Consider the following 21,714-nt stretch of genomic DNA (forward strand, 5'->3'; position numbering starts at 1 on the left):
GGTTCTGCTCAGCTCCAGGTGGGACACAGCCCCTCCGGGAATGGCAATGTGTCTCTCCCCTGAGGTGGCGGTCACAGCCATCTTAGGAATCTCACTGGCCAGCCTCTGCTCTCCAGCCCCAGGTGGCTTCCCTGGTCACAAAACAGACCTCCCAGCTGACTACTCATCCTGCCATGTCACCTCTGGGCTGTCATGGTCCAGCTCTGGAGGGCCAGCAAGGTTTTCCATCCCATGCCACCTTCACCCCCTGCCTCCCCCATTGAGCAAAGCTGGGCCGACGGCCCGAGCAGCTCCCACTCTACATGGATCCAAACAAAACCTACGTAACAAAGTGAAACTACTTTTTTAAAAGGTCAGTTGGCAGGCCAAAGCCATGGAAGATTTTAAACTACCTCTTCTGGGGACCACTTGTGTGCCATGGGACTCATCAGCACCTGCAGCTCAGTGCTGATGGGGTCTGAGTCTCAGTAACAGTCACTCAACTCACCCCCCCAAAGGCTTGGTGCCCAAGTGGGTGTTCCCTGCACCCTGTGCTCACTTCCTCCTACCTTGTGGTCAGAAACCACTGACCATGTGGTCAGAAACTACTGTGTGGAGACTGGTGACCTTGCACCAGTTACCTGCTATGACTAAACTATAATTTCTTCAACCATGAAGCAGGGCCAGTCAGCTAATTCCACAGGGTGGTGGTGAAACTAAGTAAGAAAAGGTAAGAAAGTGCCTAGCACATGGCCTATTGAATCAGTGACTAATGGAGTGAATTTAGAAATGGGTTTATCTGTGTTATTTTAAATATGTTCAATGATACGTAAATAGATCCAGCTACTACGCCTTCAACCTCATAGAGATTATGGACATTCCTAGACCTGTGAATGTATCCAGCGTTGTCCAAGCCAACATCACCCCTCATCTGGATCCCATGGTACCTTATTTATGTTCTCAGGATTGTGTCTCATTCCTGGACCGTCCTACCAGGCTGGAATACCCTTCTTTACGTGCATAAATAATGCTCCCTGTGCATTATAAATCCCAAGCCATGGAGGCCCTTAATGAATATGTATGAGTTGGGTCTGAATGGGCTTGTGTTGGACACACCTAGCACACCCTTCAGATTCTCTTAGTCACCCCTTCCTCCAAGACCCTCAGTGCTGGCTCTGCATCAGTGGCAGACCAATCTCCTGGGCCTGTGTGGTTCAGCTGTCTGAGGCCAATTAGCTCCATGCGCAGAGTTCCTGGCTCATCCTCACCTCTCAGGCCCATAGGGCCGGCATCTGCCTCTACCTGGATGGAGAAGGTCATCACCTCATGGGCCCAGGGGGCTGGCATCTGCCTCTACTGGGATGGAGAAGGGGCCAGGGGAGGCAACTGAGGGTGAGGGGAGTTCATCCCCAAAGAGTGGGCTTGGCCCAGTGGAGACCAGAAGGCTGGGGAAGCCAGGCTGATGCAGTCTTCTCTCTTCCCCACCCAGAGAACTACTCTTTCTTGCTGCTCCACGGAGCCCCTCTGGAGACAAACACCTCTGCACAGTGACTGCCTCTGTGGCTCGCTGTGCTGTTTCCCATCCTGCTCCTTCCGTTCTCTGTTCCCTCCCTCTCACCACCTGGGATTGCACCTCCCATATTCCATATTTGTGCGGGACCCTTGCCTCGGGCTCATTTTCTAGGGATTCAGTGCCAAAACAGGTAATTCAAGGATGTGAAAGTCAAAGAACAGGAAGGAAAACGTTTTCTGAATTGAGACCACATAAGAGACAGGCCACGACTGTGAATAAGTCCATTCGTCGATTTCATTAAGCGGCTTCATTGACATGATCATGCCAGCTGTCCCCTTGGAACCTAAGTCACCAGAAAAACAGAGGTATCAGGCTCTAGTGCTTCGTGCCAGCTCGCCTAACTGTGCCCCGGCTCATCCCAGACTGATGCTCCAGCAAGGTCTGTGTCCAGCCACTTGGGGTCTAAGACTATAGCCTCTCATGGGCTCTCAAACTTCAGCCCAGGAAATAAGCAAGGGTGGAGGATAGAGCACCTCTCTTCTTTGCCTTGTGCTGTATTTTAATAATGAACGCAGCAGACATGGGCGCGTAGAGAAGCTTCACTGTCAAGCAGTGAGGAAAACACAGGTGAACAAGTCAGACAGGTAGTAGCCCTGCCCCCAGACACGCCTGTCCTCTCTCCGGTAAGCTGGTCCCCAAGAAAGATCTCATTCTAGTTTTGTCCATAGAAGAGTTCAAGGGGACACAGGCCCAGTGTGCTTGTGATGACCAGGTTCCACTTGCCATCCCACACAAAGATAAAGGTTGGCTCCCTTTGAAGGATCTTATTGAGAACTCTTCCAAGTAAATTATAATTTAAATCCACCAAGAGGTAGCCACTCGGACAAAACACACTCCTTAGACTCATATCCTGCAGTTTCCAAGAATCCTCAACATGGATTATGCAGCTTTATAACAACCGCACAAGCTACATATCTCTGTGCCAGCCTTGTGTTAAGTCAAACCATGTAAAATGGATAATTTCATAAGTTGGAAATAGTTAAATATCAGCAGTTTGGTATGTAATTTAATTTATTACACAGTCCATGTCTAAATTCTGGGGGAAAGACCAAATGAGTGAGCAAGGGCGCTTGGAGAAGACTTTCAGGATTCAGGATGCAGGGAGAGGATGAGGAATGGGCATTAAATCAAACTGTACCAACAATCTCTGCTTTTCCTAGTAGGAGCTCAGTGCCATTTCAAGGTCAGAATTTGTTCTGTGTTCTTCCAACAAAAGAATCTTATTCCACATGTAAAAGTAGGTGTTTAGCAAGTATTTGCTGGCTGATGAATGAATACAGAGGTCAACAAGAGGACTACCTGCACCCCAAAAGGAAGAAACATAGAGCAAAATCATGGCTTGTTTGTCTAAGCAACAAGGGAGCTGGAACATCTGTGATTTCCAATAGGAACTGATTTGTCAAGTGACCTTGGATGAGAATGTTAACTCACTTTTTATTGCCATGAAAAAGGGAGATGATATGTATTCCATACAGTGCAGTGCTAAAGGAGGATAAAGGTAATTGATCACCGTGACTGTGAGGAAGGAAGACGGCATCATAAATACTAATTATAATAACCATTCCTGGCTTTTAAAAAAACTGCCTTTAAAGAAGAAGAAGAAAGTAAAGTGAAATTCCTCCAGAAGGGAGCCTCCTGGGCAGCCTTGTGTGTTTGAATGAACCTGAAGGGGAAAAGGCTTTGTGGCAGTTTGCTGCAGCTGAGTAGGCAGAAAATCTTATATTTTAAAATTGTTCTTATGTTAATGGCAAAAAAAAAATTGTTCTCATGTGAATTAACTTCATGCTTCAATTGCCAAATTTTCAGAAACTTAGATTAATAAAGTCAGGATCAAACTTGCAAATAATTATGTATTTCTTCACTTTCTTTACATAAATGCTAAATATGAACACTTAAAATGCCAGGTCATGGATTAGCCCCCTGCAGTAACGCTGTTCTAGTCCATGATGACTGTCTCTCTGGCATCCCCCAGCCCCTAGATCCCCTGGTTGGATCCTGGAGGGGATATCTCAGCACCCTGAGGTTTCGGGTGCGCTGTTCCATGTCCTAAACCCTCTGCAGGTCATCAGCAAACAAACAGGAACACATGGCCTGATTTTTTTCGAGGTGGATTTATCAACCCTGAGTCCTTTCCCTCTTGGTTCAGCTCCTCCCTGCTTCTCGCACGCATGTTTACAGTGTGGTTTGCAGTGCTTTGAACCCAAACAGAACACTCGGGGCAGGGCAAGCACTGGCTGCTTTAGTCCACAGCCAGCCACATAAGCGGTGGTAACTGACGCTCGAATGCAGGACATGGAGCATTCCTTCATATCATGGCCGTAATTGAATACACATGAACCACCCCTGCATGGGTGACCCTGGAGTGTGCCACACATCTGGAATTAGTGAGGTTCAATTAACATGTCACCATCACTAATAGCAGCTACTGGTGAGAACCACCAGTCGGCTGCCACAGCCCAGCAGCCTGGGAACAGAGTGTCAACAAGCAAGCCCCAGGCTGCTGCTCCCAGCCCTGCTGTCCCCACCAGCATGTAAAACCTGCAGGTTTTTTTTCCAGAAAAACTTATTTGCTTTTAATTACTCTAATTAATTTTACTTAATGGTTTGGCCATATCTCACTCAAAGAGTTATTTGGGAGCTAAAATTACCCCAGTAGCAAAATGAGAAAAGATGGCAGAGACTCAGCAAAATTTTTGTGACAACATATTAAATATAAAAAAAAAAGACAAGAAATGGAATATGGCCTGAAAGATGGGACGGAAGGCGAGGAAAGGCAGGATGTGTGCCATGAATTCCCCTTTTCCCTTCTTTCACTCACTCCCGGGGTGCTGTGCACTGAGAATGGCCCCAGACACTGCCAGGGTTGGTGCCAAGAGCTCACAGGCTCCGGTGAAAGAGCCTGGTGAGATGGCGGGGGACTTGGGGCCCAGTGGAAGACAGGGTGGCCACTGAGAGCAGGGAACAGCCTCAGCGGTGCCTGCCCTGGCCTGGAGTCTCGGATGGCTTCCTGGAGGAAGTGGCATCTAAACTCAAGGAGGGGCCTGGGGCTATAGCTCAGTTGGTAGAGTGCTTGCCTTGCCTGCACAAGGCCCTGGGATCAATCCCAGCACCACACACACACACACACACACACACACACACACACACACCTCAAGGAGGAACAGGAAGCAGAAGGAAAAGGGCCAAGGCGAGAGATCTGAGAGAAAGCGAAGGAACTTCAGGGGTGGGGAAGGTGGGGGAGGTAGGGAGGAGCTTTATGCCAGTGTCTTCCAGAAGTGATGGTCTTCCCTTCCTTTAAGCAAGTGTGCACACACAAAGAATATTCAGATTCAAAAAACCACAAGGTGTGATTTTGGCATATTCTGGGGAAAAAAGAGAATTGATATTTTATAGTTTATACTTCCATTTGTATTTGATAAATCCCATTTAATTGAAACCTCGTAGCACTGTTTGAGTGGCAATAAGAGGACACTGTCCTCCCTGACCACGCCCCCAGCTTTGCTCTGCCTGGCCCCGCCCACACCCTGGTTGCTTCCTGCAGACTGGGATCTTCAGGCCAGGGTAGTTCTCTGGCTTCCTCTGAAAGGAAGGAAGGTGACTTAGGCACAGGTTGCTTTAGCACTTTGGTTGGCCTCCAGGGGAAACAGGGGCCCTCGGGACCTGCCCTGGGCCCTCTGGACACACTCCAGGCCTTTAAACCTCCTGAGGAAGAGATACCTCTGGAGAGGGGAATCAACCTAGGTGGCCCTGGGGGGCACTTCATTCTAGTGGTTGGAGCAGACAGGCGTTAACTTCTCCTTAATTCCCACACAAATGACAGTAAAGCCAGAAAAAGCACAAAAAGACCAGGAGAAGAAGCACAGAGACAGGAAAAAAATAATAACAACAGTTTGAAAGGGAAAAGAGGAATGGACTGATGATATTTAACTCAGCAGGAGGAAAAGAGAGGGCCCCTCCCGCTGGAGTGAGGGGGAGAAGGTTCAGTCATTGCTGCAGAACCTCAGAGAGGCTCAGGAATTGGGGTACTAGATATTTCTGACTGCGAAGGTACACTGCCAGCTGCAAACCGGGAGGTGGCCAGCGATCTGGGAGTGTTGTAACCTCCAGCCCCCTCCGCAGAGCACATCTGTGGTTTGCATTGCCTACTCTCTGAATGTCCACCCTTGAGCACTTCTCCCTCATACTAGAAGTTTCCTCTCTGACCAGTGGAAGCAGAGACTCAGCACTGGACCCAGATGAGGGTGGGGGACATGTAGAGCCCACTCACCTAACAGGAGCTAAATCCTGCCCTGTCAAATGACACTGCAAAGGCCTTTGCATTTTGGAGTGGGAGATCATTCCTAGAATTGCAGAATTTTACTAGTTTCCAGGTTGGAATTCATAGTTTGGCTTCTTTTAAAACTGGTGAGCCAGCTGCTATTCTCACACCCATCTCCATTTTTTTTTCACTGACTGAAAGGGAGAATCCTGTGGAGGGGCTTGCAGAAGGGAGGAACATAACAGGGGGGGACCCAGCAAGGAGGGAGTACCCCATAGGCAGCTACAACCCCCCAGTCTCCTGGGCTGGTGCAGAGATTGTGAGACTGAGAATGGGCAGCGTGTCTTCAAGGTCTTGCTCTGTCCTTAAGGTATTTGCTGTCCCTCCCTGCGGAGGGCTACACTTCCTTACCCTGTTGGCAGTGAACTTGCCACATGGCTTCCTTGACCAATGAACCATGAGTGGAAGTGATGCATGGTGCTTCTGAGGAGTAGCAATTACACAAGGCTTAGCTCTGTTAGGCCACCGCTGTTGGCTCCTTCTTCCTCCTCCACTATGAAACCAGCTTGCCCTGATTGTTATAGCTTGAATCTGGAATGTTCCCCCAAAGTCTCATGTGTTGAAGATTTGGTCCCCAAAGCAGCAATGTTCAGGGCTTTTATGAAATGATTGGGTCATCAGAGTTCTGACCCCATCAGTGGATTAATCCATTTAATAGATTAATAGTCTGAATGGAGTATTGGGAGGTAGTAGAAACTGTAGGCAGGTGGGACTCCCCTGAAGGAAGCAGGTCTCGGGGCCATGCCCTTGGAGACTATATCTTGTCCCTGGACCCTTTCTACTGTCTTTCTCTCCTTCCTGGATGCCATGAATTGACAAGATTTCTTCTACCACCTCCTTCCACCATGATGTTCTGCCTCATCTCAGGTCCAAAGCAATGGAGCTGGTCAACCATGGACTGAAACCTCTGAAACTAGGAGCCAAAATAAATCATTTCTCTCTTAAATTGTTTATGTTAGGTATTTTGATACTGATGGACACTGGGTCCTGGATCTTTTGTGTGTGTCCAGGGGTGAGGAGAACTAAACCTCTGTTGAGTTGTGTATCTGTGATTTTGGGGGCTGTTTGTCACTGCAGCATACCAGTAGCAAAAACTCTGAAAGAGCTCTGGTGACAGTGCTGTCAGGATAGGCAGGAGAGGCATTCTCTGTCTCCTGCAGGGATGATCACCTTTCTTGGCTCCCCAAAGACAGCTGTGTGGGCCTGATGATGGCACTCTTGGCCCAAGCAGGACCACCTTCCCGGAGGGTGCCAGCAGTGGTAGCATAAAGAAGTACCTCCTTCTCATGGACTGTGGGCTATTGACGTGTACAAGGAGGCCAGAATGGGAGGACAGGAGGAGAGCATCTCCCTTGGGGAATCCTAACCATGTACCAGAACTTTGCAAGGCCCGGAAGCTCCTGTGTAGGAATGTGGGAGCAATGAATGACCCCGAAAGAATCTGGACACTAACGATGCCAATTATGAGTTTCCCTTTCTCTATTCTTTTTTTTAACTTTATTTGTTTATTTTTGTGTGTGATGCTGAGGCTCAAACCCAGCGCCTCCCGTGTGCAAGGCAAGTGCTCTACCACTGAGCCACAACCCAGCCCCTCCTCTCTCAACTCTGAATGTACTTCTACATTGGGCTTTTTGATGCTTACCACAGCAGGGGACGTGGGAGGACACTGAGAAACATGGACAATGACCTCAGAATGTCTGTCCCAAGCCCCAGGAGCCAGAGGGTTGATAAACATGTACTCGTTGAGTGCCAGTGTGATGCTCCAAATTGTATGAGTGTTGTGAAAGATACAAGATACATAAAATAAGGTGCTGCCCTCAGAGTGCAATCATAAGAGGGCTCTAGGGGACAACGTGCAGATCCAGGGAAGGAACATGTTACGAAAGGCAGAGGGTTTGAAAGGACCAGACTTCTGCCCTGCACAGGCTCACACCAGCGATCCAGGTGTCCCTGGGGCTGACACAGGTGCCAGGTCTGACCTCCTCCTGGTGGAGAGGTGGGGCTGCAAAGAGTTTACCCCTTTTGCAAAGTCACGGCAAATTACAGATGTCAGAGACTGGGGCTGGGGGTGGGGCTGAATGGCAGAGCGCTTGCCTAGCATATAAGAGGCACTGGGTTTAATCCTCAGCACAACATAAAGAGAAACAAATAAAATAAAGTCATTGTGTCCATCTACAACTACAAAAAAAATTAAAATTAAGAAGAAAAGATGGCAGAGCCTATGTCAGATTTCCAGGAACCAACACTTTTTTCTCCATAAGAGCAAACAGAATAGCTGAAATTAATAGGATGGAGAATGTCAAATATAAGTGCCACCCAGGGACCAAGTTTTGAACACACAGGACTTTTGGGGACACTCAAGAGGAAACTGAAAAGGTGTCCGATATAATTAATCCTGGACTGAGGAGGAGAGAGTGGCTCATTACATATTCACTGCTGGCCGTCTTGGGACAGAACTGTAACCCACTGGCCCCTGGGACAGCAGCTGCTGTGACGCTTCTTTGACGTGGCAGTGGATTCTGTACTCACCCTTCCCTGCGCTCTCTCTGGGCCACTGTGAAGCCAGGTGTCCAGTGTGCGGGTGTCCCCAGGGCCTCTCCTGGGCCTCTCCAGGTTTCTGGCCTGCTTGATCCTCTGGCACTCAGGAGCCTTCAGAAGGACTGACTTCCACAGGGTCAGAAATACACTCGTGCAGTGAGTTCAGATCCCCCGACATTTGGTTTGGGGAAGGGACAGACCATCTGCTTTTATCTATGACTTACATGGGTGCTCCAGGCCATTTCTGGGGTGGAGGGAGTATTAACCTTGCCAAGTGGAGGTAAAGTCCAGCTATTTCCCATTTAAAACCTTTAAAAGTAACTGTTCATTCCAGAACCTCCCCTCCCTGTCTTCCCACTTGGGCTGCCCTCTTTCTTTGTGTTGATGATGCTCCCTGCCAAAGTCCCACCCCTGTTTTGGCTGGATCTGGCTTCTAGTTGATCCCACAGCCCAGGCCCACAGAGCCCACTCAGGGCTGGGGCCCACTTCTGCTCTTGCCCTCCCTGGGTCCTGGGGCTTCTGTGTTTCATCTAGGTAAGGAGGCCATCCCCTCATGCCTGGCTTCGTGGACCAGACGTGAGACCCCACGAGGGGCCCTGCAACTTGACTGTGCACACATGGGTTACATATACATGACCCAGATCCATCCTTCATCCAAGGAAATTCAATTTTAAATCTGCTTCAGGTCTCTTCTAGCCAAGAAGTCTTTTCTTCTGCTTGTCAAATCAAAGAAGTGTCTCTGGAGCCTATTTTGTCTGTCAAAGAACCTTCTTTCTCTTTCCTCTTTCCAATTCTCTCTGTGAAGTATAACTGAAGGAGAATTCTCTTTGCAGTGTCTAATCAAATGCAGAAACATAAGAGATATCTCAAACCCACAAGACAGCAAGTTTGTTCCTGCAAGCTAAGTAACATGGAGAGACTAGAGTGGGCCCTTCGTATCTGTGGGTTCTACATCCTGAGATTCAACCAACTGCAGAATACAACATTTAGGGGGAGAAATTGCATCTCTACCAAATATGTGCAAAGATTTGTTTCTTTATTCCCTACAGAATATAGTATAATGACTAATTATAGTATAATGACTAATGGAAATAGTCATTATACTATAATTACATTATACTATATTTACATTGTAGTAGGTTTATAAGCAAAATAGGGATGATTTAATTATGTAGAACAACGTGTACAGATTATATGAAAATACCATGCCACTTTTTTTTTGTACATGGATTGAACTCAGGGGCACTGGACCACTGAGCCACATCATAGCCCTATTTTGTATTTTATTTAGAGACAGGGTCTCACTGAGTTGCTTAGTGCCTTGCTAAATTGCTGAGGCTGGCTTTGAACTCAAGTTCCTCCTGCCTCTGCCTCCTGATCTTCTGGGATTACAGGTGTACCATGCCATTTTATGTCAGGGACTTGCACATTGAGGCTTTTAGTGTCCAAGGGGATCCTGGGCCAATCCCCCAAGGATACCGAGGACAGCTGTCGTGTAAATGAAGAGACAGACAGGAAGCAGATGAGCTAAACAGCCATGCATGATAAGCAGAGGGACTGGAGGAAGAACTAAATGAATGGGGAATGACCAACAGCAGAATTACGGCCGACAAGTTTTGGCAGTGGGGACTCTGGCAGGGTGTGTGCTTGGGGCAAATGAGCCTTCAGTCCCCCATCTCTGAGAGTATACCAGGTGGGAGGAAGAGGGCCCTAGCCACCAGCTCAGAGCCTCAGTGACACCTGGGTGAGTTTCTGTGGCCCTGACGTCCTCACCCGCCTGCTTCCCAGCTGGACTGGCCCCAGGGAGGACCCTGTCCTCCCACCACCACAGCCTCCTGTGGCTCTGAAGGTGCAGCTGCAGCAGCCTGGCACCCAGGCTGATGCTGGAAGTGGGAAGGCAAGCCCACCCAGGAGAGACGGGGAGGAGGCAGCAGTGAGTGGCTGGCCCACCTCCCCACCCACAGCTGGCTCCAAGCAGCAGCGGTTCATGTGGCTTTTCCCGAGGTGTCTCCTGTGACCATACAGCCCTGGCATCCTGAGAAGACGTGGTCATGGGAAAAAGTCTCCCCTGTATTCATTGACCTTCCCTTGTTCACACCCCCCACTCTGACTTCCCTGGGATACACCACCAAAATCAATGTCAACACACATGCTTTCCTGCAGGCCATTTCTTAGGGCACTGCTGGCCTGGCCCCTTCAGGGCATGCCTCGGCAGAGCCATGAGGGCCGAATACTGTCGGTTATGACCTCAGTGATTTTCTGGGACTGGTGCTAGAGAGTCACCTGGGTATCTGTGGTAGTCTCTGCCAAGCTACCACATGCTGGGTGGCTTAGAACAACATAAATTCTCTCTCTCTCAGTGCCGAGGCCAGATGTCTGGCGTCCAGCTGCATTCCCAGGAAGGCTCTGGGGAGGTGCCTGCCTCTCTTCTTCTAGCTCCTGGCAGCTTCTGGCAGCTCCTGGCGTCCCTTGGATTGTGGCCACATCACTCCAGTCTCTGCCTCCGAATTCACCTTATCTGAGCCTCTGCCTCATTCCTTATCAAGACACATATGGTGGCACTTAAGGGGCACTCAGAGAGTCCAGAATCTCCTCACCTCAAGATCTCACTTAATCACCTCGACAACTTCTGTTTTCCAAATAAGTCTGCCTCCTCAGTCTCCAGGGATCAGGGTGGGTCATATTTTTGAGAAGCCTTTTTTCCACCTACTAGACTCTCCCTGCTCTCCTGGCTGAAGTGTACTGCAAGGAAGGAGGAAAAAAAATCCAGTGAAACTCTGACTTCACCACCCAACAATTCTGTGGAGGGAGAAGCTTTAGCAGGGAGAAGCCTAATGTTTCCACTCCTGATGACTTCTGGGACCCAGGAGGGACCTGACAGTCAATCTTCATGTCAACATGTGCTATTTCTTCCCCGAGAGAAACAGAATGGAACAGTCCAGTGTTGCTGGGTGGAATAGCGGGCTCGTGCAAGACCAGAACGGGCTGTGAGCTCCAGGCACCTGGAGCTGTGACTCGCACACCCAGCCTCTCCTGCCTCCCCTGGCTCATCTCGGCTCCTTTGGGTCCAGCAGTCCCAGCCTTGCCAGAGCTGGGGAGAAACTGACAGAGCTCCATTTGCAATCCACCTGTGGCAGGCTCATAAATCACATCACAGAAAACTAGCTCCTCACGGCAGCAGGCGGAGGAAAGCTCTGCTCAGAGACTGAAACACATGTGAGTGGATAGTAGGTTGTTTGCTTTTTCAGCAGGGGGTCATGTGTAAGAGGGTTTTGCACCATGTTCTCTCAACTTTTAATGTTAATAAAACCAAGAATAATCATAGGCTTGTCCCCAGGTGTACAAGTCTATGACTATGAAGTGTGACTTCAGGGGAGAAGGGACGGTCGTAATCCCCCATACTCCTCCCCTGTTGACCCTGAAAAGCCAACTAAGTTAAAACCTCAAATTCTACAAATCCTCCCTTTGAATTTGCCCATGGTCTAAATGTTAATATTGCTGGATAGAGTCGCACTGTAAGCATGGCTCTGTTTGTACTCTTCTCCCAGTGATTTCCAAGAATGAGGTGAGTGTGACCTGAGACACTGCCGCAGATGGGACAAGGAGATGCTGCTGAGGGTGGAGAGGAATAACAAGCCACAGTCGAGTCTCATACCTGGAGAGGGTCTATATGATTCTAACTTCACAGGAAAACCAACGTGTTATAAGTGAAACCCATAAGCATGTGCATCCGTGTGAAGGTAAGTTCCCCAAAGAACTGTGGGTGATAGCTTCTACTTCCCCATCATGAGAAACCAGCAGCTGGAGAACTGGCTAGAACACTATCTCAAACAGGACTATCTCTGCAGCTGAAGAGGGCTCTGGGGATGCCGTGAAATAGACACAGATGGACAGAGGAAAGCTGAGCCTCAAAGGGCAGGGGTGGCCAGGGGAGGAAGGGAGTCACCAGTAACTCCAGAAGTAGAGCAGGAATCACCCAAGATGGCAGAGGCTGGATGAGAAGGAAGAGGCTGAGGGGCAGGGAGACGGGGTGTGAGTCACTGAGAGCAGGGAGAGTTGTCCTGAGACCTGGTCCCTTGCGAACCTGAATCTGAGACTCTTACTTGGGGGATTCTGAGGTGATCTTTCATAGAGGAGAGGGAGTTCCTCTAGCTACTGGCGAAAACAGAGGTAGAGTCTCTTTGGAATCATAGTTTGTCTAAGTTGGTCCAGCCAGAATCCTACAAATAAAACATACTGTACTGATAACTTCACAAAGAAAAATTGACAAATAAATGGAAAGGTAAGTCATTGCTAATTAGAGCTAAGAGAAACAAGAGTCAACAGCCTTAGATCCCCAAGGATTACAGGTGTTTCTATATTTGCTACAACATGCAGAAGAGGTAAGTACAAAATGCTTAGAGAGAATACACTTATAAAGACGGGTAGGCAACAAGAAACTGTCAGGCATGAATAGATTGAATCAGGAGGGAAAAAATGGAACTTCTAAAACTTATTACTTTAAATATCAAATTTTTAAAAAGCTCAATGGATCAGATAAACAGTAGATTGCAATCAAAGAGAGAATTAATGAACTGGATGATAAATCTGAAGAAGTTATCCAGAATGCAGCAGAGAAATAAAGAGATGAAAATGTGACAAAGTACAAAGGATACAAAAACTAGAATGAGAAGGTCTAGTAGAGAGGTTGGCCTAACGTCCCTGGGTTATTCCTACTTGGCCACTTGATTCTTTAAATAGTTTTATTAGAATACAACCACACTTGTTTGTTTATATATTGCCTCTGGCTTCTTTCACACTATAACTGAGTTGATTTGAATCCGTAGAGACTGTGTATCCTTCAAATTCAATAAAATATTTACTCTCTGGCCTTTTCAGAAAAAGTTTAGTCCTGCCTTGATATATGTCTGGGAACCCAACAGGGATGAATGGAGAAGGGAAAAAAATAGAGGCAATATTTTTAAAGAGAATGACTGAGTTTTCTAGAACTAATTGAAAACACAAAGCCAATGATCCAGATAGGACAACATATTCCCAGCAGGATAAACACAGGGTTATGTCTGCTTTAGTGCATTGAATTGTATTTCTCTAACCCACACCCAGTACCTGTGAATGTGAACTTACATGGAAATCGGGTCTTTGTAGATGTAATTAAGCTAAGGTTTTTGTTTTACTTTGTTTTGTTGTTTTTGAGGGCCTTTTTGTTTTGCTGTGTGTGTTTGTTTTGTGGTGCTGGGGACTGAACTCAGGGGCATGCACACTAAGCACTGAGCTGCATCCTCAGCCCTCAAGTTAAGGATTTTGAGATGAGATCCTCCTGGAATTAGGTGGGTCCTAAATTCAATGACTGGTGTCTTTCTAAGGAAAAAATTAAAAAGTGTGGGTAGAAGGAGATAAAGAGGGAGTGGGAAGGAGGCCAGTGATACAGAGATTTTGTCTCTTGTCTAGAGACAAGAGCTATCCAAGCCAGCAGAGTCCTGGAGTCACCAAAGTTGTAAGAGGCAAGGAGGGATTCTCCCCTAGAGTCTTTGGAGGGGATAACTTCATTTGAACTGTGAGAGAATAAACTTCTGTGTTTTAAGCCACTCCGTTTGGGGTGATTTGTTATGGCAGTGATGAGGAACTCAGATTGTGTTGTTTAGTGTGGTAGAGTGAAAACAATTCCAAGGTCTTCTTTGTTCCCACATCAGAGATACCAAGTTCCTCAGCTCTTGAATCTGGCCTGGCCTGCGAGTGTTTAACCACAGAATGTTCAGAAGTGACGCTCCCCCAGCTCCAGGCCTAGGAAGCCCCAGCAGCTTCTGCTTTCACACTTCTGGGAACTCTGAGCTGCCACAAGTTCAGTGACCCTGCTGAAGAGTACATATGGAGGAGCCCCAGGGGAAGAAGAGACTGTGGGTCGTGAGGAGAGAAAGGGCAGCCATCAGCTTCCAAACCTTCTGGACACCCCTGGCACCCAATGCTTTAGAGCTTCCCTTTGGTTCTGTTTCACTTCTGCCTCATTCCAGAGCCTGGCTCTCAGGACTAGATCCCCTAGTGCCTTCTGGACCCCAGGGCACTTCTTTAGAGGCAGCTCAGCCTCCACCAGGGGTCCTGTCATATGTGGGTGAGCCTCTTGGTAGTTCCAGCCCCAAGATCACTGCAGCTTTAGGTAGCTCACAGAGTCACCGGGCGTTGGCAAGCCTGAGAAAGAAGAGGCCTTACAGTTATAGGTACCGTGGGCTTAACAGGTGGAGACGATTGTTCTTGCTCCTGCTTTCAGGAGATGAGCTGATAATAATGCTCAGGCAAGTGCAGGTAGAGCTTCCAGACAGGAGCCAAGTCTCAGTCTCACTGCAACAGGACTTATTTTGTTAACATGCACAGGAACGTTTTATTGCAATCATCATTATCATTAATATCTTTTTTACACCAAAATAAACAAAAACTGAACAAATAAAACAAAATGTTCAATTAATCTTGTATCAAAACAAACTCCTGGTTAAATATGTGCCTTGGGGCCAGAAACTTAACCACTAGGTGGAACTCTAGAGGCAAAGTGGGATGGAAACCATGCATATTCCAATCAGAAAGAAAAAGTAAAGGAAAGAAGAGACAGAGGAAGGGAAGGGGCTCGGAAAGGGGAATGAGTTCACTGTCCTGAGACAAATGAGAGTTACCAAAATAAAGGAAAGCTTTTGCACTTTCCGAGAGCTAACTAACTGCCTAACAAAACCTGCACCCCAGGCGTTGGCAATGCTGCTGCCCGGAGATTTGCCGGATCCTTTGTGAATATGACAGTCATATTGGCTGTTTCTCAACCAAACACAGTTTAACTGTAAACTCACCAGCCTTGGTAATTTTGTGGACTTATTTTTCATTTAATTACCTACTTTTTCAATTAAATACCCAATTTTCTTCTTCTTCTTCTTCTTCTTCTTCTTCTTCTTCTTCTTCTTCTTCTTCTTCTTCTTCTTTTTCTCCTCCTCCTCCTCCTCCTCCTCCTCCTCCTCCTCCTCCTCCTCCTCCTCTCCTCCTCCTCCTCCTTCTCCTTCTCCTTCTCCTTCTTTTTTTTCCCCAGGATTAAACTCAGGGACACACTACCACTGAGCCACATCCCCAGCTCTCTTTTGTATTTTTTAGAGACAGGGTCTCACTGAGTTGCTTAGTGCCTCACCATTGCTGAGGCCAGCTTTGAACTCTCAATCCTCCTGCCTCAGTCTCCTGAGCCACTGGGATTACAGGCGTGGGCCACTGCACCCAGTTTATTTTATTATTATTATTATTTAATGTAGTGTTGGAGATTGAACCCAGAGCCTCACACATACTAGGCAAGTGCTCTATCACTAAGCCACATCCCAGCGTCTGTTGTAATTTTTAAAATATTTTTTAGTTATACACAGATACAATATCTTTATTTTGTTTATTTTTATGTGGTGCTGAGGCTCTGTCACTGAGCCACAACCCCAGCCCCTCTGTTGAACTTTTATTTCATGATTTACTCCTTCTGAATCTGAAATTTTTGCAGAGGGGTGTGTGTGTGTGTGTGTGTGTGTGTGTGTGTGTGTGGTTTCATTTTGCAGTACTGGGGATTGAACCCAGGGCTTCAAGCCTGCTGGGCAAGTACTCTACAAATAAACTACCTCCCCAGACCTTTGCAGATCATTTTAAAGCAATCTTTTTATTTTCCTTTTTTCCCCTATATGATTTTGCCTCCAATTCTTTCATTTCCAGAGGCCCTGAACTCAGGGAGAGAACCACAATGAGAGCCAGGAGTAAGACCCTGTGTGCAAGAGAGAAGCAGCTGAACATTCACTGCTGAATAGCCCCACTCAGCTCCCAGCCCTGGAAGTAAGATGTCTTTTCTCCAATCAAGAAACTGGGGGAACTAGAGAAACTAAAAGCCCCCAGTAAGAAGACTTACAGAGAATAAGAGCTGAGGCCCCAATAAGGAAATCCCAACCACTTTCCAGTGGCCCTGCAGAGAAGCTGAGCCACGGTAGGTCCCACCAAACACCATGAGCTTCTGGCCAGCTCCTTCCCATCTGTGCCCAAGATCTCCCCTTTTCCATTTGTTTGTTCTGGTTTCTGTTTGTTCTGTTAACCCTTATTTAGATACCACCCTCCAACGTCTTGTGATGGACATTTTTTCTGGCATTCTAATGTGAGGTGGTCTCTAATGTGAGGTAGGAAATAAAAAACAGGAAAGAAAGGCGAATGTCAGCAGAAGAAATCTTCAACAACGACAACAAGAATCCCCAGGAGAATACCCGTGCAGAAACGACGACGGAACGTGGAGGCAAAGACAGCCCAACGAGCAAGGCACATTCCTGGAATACAAAGATGCATGAGCTGGAATGAACACTTTGATAGTCTGGTTTGAAAACAGTTGGAAAATCACCCCCCGGGAAATAGGAGACAATGATGGAGAAAAACGAGAGGAGAGAGATGAGAAAATCAGTCAACACAGAAGCCAATATCCAACAAAAGGGGTTCTTGGAGACCATGTGGAGAGGAAGGAGCTACCAAAGAAAGAAGACCCACAAATGTCACCACCGAGAGGCACGATCCCCCAGAATGAACAGGCAGGGAGCACCCGGCACAGTGAACAGGGGGAAAGGGCACCCACACACAGTTAAAAAAATCAAAATATTTCAAAGAAGACAAAAATAGTTCAGATTTTTAAGATTTAGAGTGATATCAACTGGGTAGGACCATTGGGTGCTGGAGTTATAATGCAATGGCTGCAATTCTGGCTCCCTCAGAATTCTATAGCTAATCTGGCAGTTCAGGAATAAGGGGGACAGATAGGCCAAATCTCAAACTCCAGTCCTCACAGGCGTCCTTCCTCAGGAAGTTCATTGGAGATGGGCTTCACCAAATGAGAAGTGGACCAGGTAAGACAACGGGAGAGAAAGAGAGAGAGAGAGAGAATGAACACATAAACACACAAGCTGGGTTTAGGAAAGGCATTTTATATCATCTCAAAGCCCCACAGAAATACTTACTAAAGGGAATTGGAGTAAATTGTCATAGGAAGTCTGAGAGATCCCACCTTCATCAAGGGATGAAATTCAACATCAACAGGGACGGGGCAAATGGAAGCCCTGTGCCATTTGATAGGATGCAATGAGCGCGAGGTGTCCCCTGGAACTAATCCCAAGGGACATCAGACAGGAGGGCTGAGGAGCCACTTCAGAATAAAGAAACTAACAAGACCGGACAACTAAATGCCGTGCACGTTCCTGGGTTGGATCCTGGGTTAGGTTACAAAGAACATTAGAGGGAAAATGAATGGAATTTGAATACAAACTCTTGATTAGATAGTAGTGTTTCAATAGCAGATTTCCTAATTTTAATAATTTCATAGAGGTTATGTAAGGAGTATTCTTGTTCTTACTGAAGTATTTGGGGCTCAAGGGGCATGATGTCTCCAACTTATTTTCAAATGAATGAGAGAGAGAAAGTAATCAAATGGGAGGAAATGTAAACGCTTTGTGAATCTAGGTGAACGGGTGTGGCTCCTCGTACTATTCTCGCCACACTTCTGCAAGCTGGAAATTATAGGAAAAGCTGCAAAATGTTTCTTCTATTCCATTAAGAGTTCACGTCCTCACAGTTTGCCCTTGATGGTTTTACTAAAAGCATAAATGAACTAGCTGGGCACAGTGGCACACTGCTATAATCCCAGTGGCTTGAGACTAAGACAGGAAGTTTGCAAGTTCAAAGCCAGCCTCAGCAACTTAGTGAGGCTCTAAGCAACTAACCTAACCCTAACCCTAAGCCTAACCCTAACTAATGAAATATAAGAAAGGCTGGGGATGTGGCTCAGTGGTTAAGTGCCTGTGAGTTCAATCTTTGGTACCAAAATAATAATAATAATAATAATAATAATAATAATAATAATAATAATAGAACTAACAGAGCTTAAGTAAGAGCAGCTATGCAGAGATAGGTTGGACATGAATTAATTTCCCTTTGTCTCACTTTCCTCAGCTATGAAATGGACTAAAAATAGTATTTACAACCCAGATTTTGAGGCCCACATAAGAAAAATGCAGTGTTCACACTTTCTTATTCAAAAGCTCACTTGTCCTGTTTCACTATCTCAGAAGTATCCACGCTCCAGTGGCCATTTATACAGAGAAGAAAGGCAAGCTGAGAGGCACATCCCTCTTTCTAAACACAAGAATAATCTAAGAGGCACACCCCTCAACAACTGGGTGTCCAAAACCAACACACCTGAGACAGTCGCCACAGGTCTGGAGACACAAGCCTGGAATCAAGGACATGCCGTGTATGACTCCTGTCCCCATCCATGAAGAAACAGCAGAGCGAACCTTACCCTAAGAATAAGCGTGAAAGCTGGGAAAATACCAACAATGGCCTCCTTGTGAGTTGAATAGTGTCCCCAGAGACTCCTTTCTTCCCAGAGCCTCAGAAAGTGATCTAATTTGTGTATTTAATAAATAAACAATTTGAGATGATATCATCCTAAATTCTGAGTGTTCTCTAAATACACCGGTTGGTTGTCACATCATGTGACAATGGAGGCAGAGGCTTGAGGGGTGCAGCCACAGGTCAAAAAATGCCTGGGGTCACCCAGAAGCCAGGTTGGAAGAAGCAAAGAGAGAGTCTTCCCTGGAGTTTTGGAGGCCGCATACCTGCCAGGGCCACGATTTCAGAATTCTGGCCTCCGGAAGTGTGAGAGGACTTATTTCTCTTTGTGTAAGCAACCTAGTATGTGATCACTGACAGCCCCAGAAAACTAGAACAGGTCTGGTGGTGCTGAAGGTACGAAAGTCAGGATTCAGCACCTTCCAGAGAGGAAGAAACCGGTAAGTATTCCAGGCGTCTAATTGAGACCCAGGAGCACTGGCCCTAAAAGAAAGGGGGATAAGATCCCACCTGGACACCAGAGGGGTCTTCTGACGGATGAAGACACCAGGGCCTGCATCTGGGTCATGGGACCCAGTGCAGAGATCTACGTATACACGTATGTATAACTGGTGGGGAGAAGGGACAGAGAGAGGACAGGGATGAGGAGAACCTCCAGAAACACTAACTGATGCCAGGTGCGGTGGCACATGCCTGTCATCCCAGCAACCCAGGAGGCTGAGGCAGGAGGATCACAGTTCAAACCCAACCTTGGCAACTTAGTGAGGCCCTAAGCAATTTAGTGAGACCCTGTCTCAAAATAAAAATTAAAAAGGGTTGGGAATGAGGCTCAGTGGTAAATTGCTCCTGGTTCAATCCCCAGTACTGAAAGAAAAAACCAAAATGATAAACTTCTAAAGGACAAGTCATTTTTAGGAAAAATCAGTAAAACTGATGAAAACCAAGACCAGAACAACAACAACAACAACAGAAAAATCTTCTTTTCTTCACCAACTTTATTGAGGTAAAAATTGACAAAATAAAAAGTATACAACACGATTTGATATAGGTATACATTGTGAAATGATTACCACAATCAAATTAACTCCTTTGCCACCATTTCTTATCATTTGTGGGAGGGAGAACACTTAATAGCTACACTTATCACATATTTAAAGTAAATAATACAATATTACTAACTACAATCACCATGCCATACCAAAACAAAACAAAGAAACTTAGAAGTGCAAAGGGCCCATGGGTTAAATCATCACTACAAAAATCAATCAATAAATGTTTGTGTGTGTGTGTGTGTGTCCTAGACAATGTGATGAGGCAACAAATAACTAGAATGAGAAATACAATGGATTGTAAAGGACCCAGATAGGTCATAAAAACAGCACAGCATTTTCTTCTTCTGGGTAGTGGTGAGACTCGCCCATCCCTGATGCAGGCACCGTGTGTGTGCAGATACCAAGGCCACCGTCCTGTGGGGGTCACCCATCCATGTGGGTTGAGGTGGCAGACTCAGGGGAAGGAGGGATGCCTGGCTTGCCTTAGCTACCTCTGGCCAGGTGCAGGACATCACTCTGGTGGCTGGCAGGAGGAGGAACCCAGCAGCTGATTGCAAGGTGGGGCCCTGGAGCATCTGTAAGAGTCTGAATTTTCCATGAAATAATTCTCATACCTGAGCAGCAGTGACACTAAATAACCAAAAAATAAAAACAAAACCAACCACCCATGACAATCAAGAGACGATGGCAGGAGAGAGGAGAGGTGTTGCACGTTAGTATCTTCAGTGTCTCTTCTTTCCTGCTTCTTGGACAAGAGTCTCATGATTGCATTTTCCTGGGTGCAGCTAATGATGGGCTTAGCTCAGACCAGGTGCCCTCAGTGTCCACCAGAGGCAGAGTTGGGGGAGCTGCAGGAGGAAACTCCCAGCTGAGACCGTCCTCTTGCTGGGGCCAAAGGAATAGAGCTGGGGAAGTTTGCTCTTGTCTATTATTTACTGAACACACCCAAGGGGGGCAGACGGAGAAGTCCTAACAATGGACGTACATGTGGGAGAGGGGGGTGTCATCCTTGGAGAACTAAAAAGTCTTACAAGACTCTAATACACACGGTCTCATTTAGATTTTCTTTTAGTTTCTAAGCAGTTGGTATGCATTTCTAAAAAACAAGAACGCTTTTCTTAAAATATACATGAATCATATCATCATTCATTGTACCTAAAAAAATTAACACGAACTCTTTGATAGCTTCAAATATCCAGTCAGTTTTCATATTTTCCTGATTTTCTTATAACATTTGCTGGAGCTCAGATGAAAACAGGTCCCTGCTTTCATCCAGCACCAGCTGATATGCCTCTGAAGCGTCTTCAACTACAATTTCTTCCTCCCCTCTTTTCCCTCTCCACTTAGCTGAAGAAACTGGGCTGTCTTTCCTGTAGTTCTCCACTTTCTGATTTTCCAAGAGCATTCTGGTGTGGTTTCAGTTATTTCTACATCCCTGGATTTCCTGAAAACTGGTACGTTAATCAGCATGTCTAGTTAGAGACTGAATCCACTTCAGCATCTCTGTTTTTGGTAAAATATTTAATAAGGTGTGTGCCTGGCATGGTGGCACACTCCTGTAATCCCAGAAGCTTGGGAGGCTAAGGCAGGAGGATCTGGAGTTCATAGCCAGCCTCAGCAACAGTGAGATGCTAAGCAACTCAGGGAGACCCTGTCTCTAAATAAAATACAAAATAGGGCAGGGGATGTGGCTCCATGGTTGTGTGCCCCTGAGTTCAATCCCCAGTACCCAAACAAAAAAAGATAAAAATAAAAGGGCTGTGTGCTCCATCGGGAGGCAGGCAAGATCTCCATTCACTCTGGAGAGATCCCTCCCTCTCCTACTCACCCCCGAGATTAGCAGCCCCTGACGGATGCTGCATGATCAGGAAGGAGAT

The 21,714-nt window shown here is 46.7% G+C and overlaps 1 long non-coding RNA gene across 7 annotated transcripts in view; it reads left to right on the plus strand.

Moving 5' to 3' along the window:
* Positions 1-18,886, plus strand: part of LOC120892608 (uncharacterized) — a 162,162-nt gene extending 143,276 nt beyond the window's left edge. For 5 of the 7 annotated variants that reach the window (XR_013433603.1, XR_013433606.1, XR_013433608.1 and 2 more), the window contains 3 exons: positions 10,769-11,624; positions 11,957-12,148; positions 16,122-18,886. This is a non-coding gene — a long non-coding RNA (uncharacterized LOC120892608). The remainder of the gene's footprint in view (positions 1-10,768; positions 11,625-11,956; positions 12,149-16,121) is intronic. The other 2 variants (XR_013433607.1, XR_013433604.1) reach the window with 2 other exon arrangements.
* The last annotated feature ends 2,828 nt before the right edge of the window (positions 18,887-21,714 follow it).

Source organism: Ictidomys tridecemlineatus, unplaced genomic scaffold (assembly GCF_052094955.1).
Source record: "Ictidomys tridecemlineatus isolate mIctTri1 unplaced genomic scaffold, mIctTri1.hap1 Scaffold_58, whole genome shotgun sequence".
In the NCBI taxonomy this organism is placed as follows: Eukaryota; Metazoa; Chordata; class Mammalia; order Rodentia; family Sciuridae; genus Ictidomys; species Ictidomys tridecemlineatus.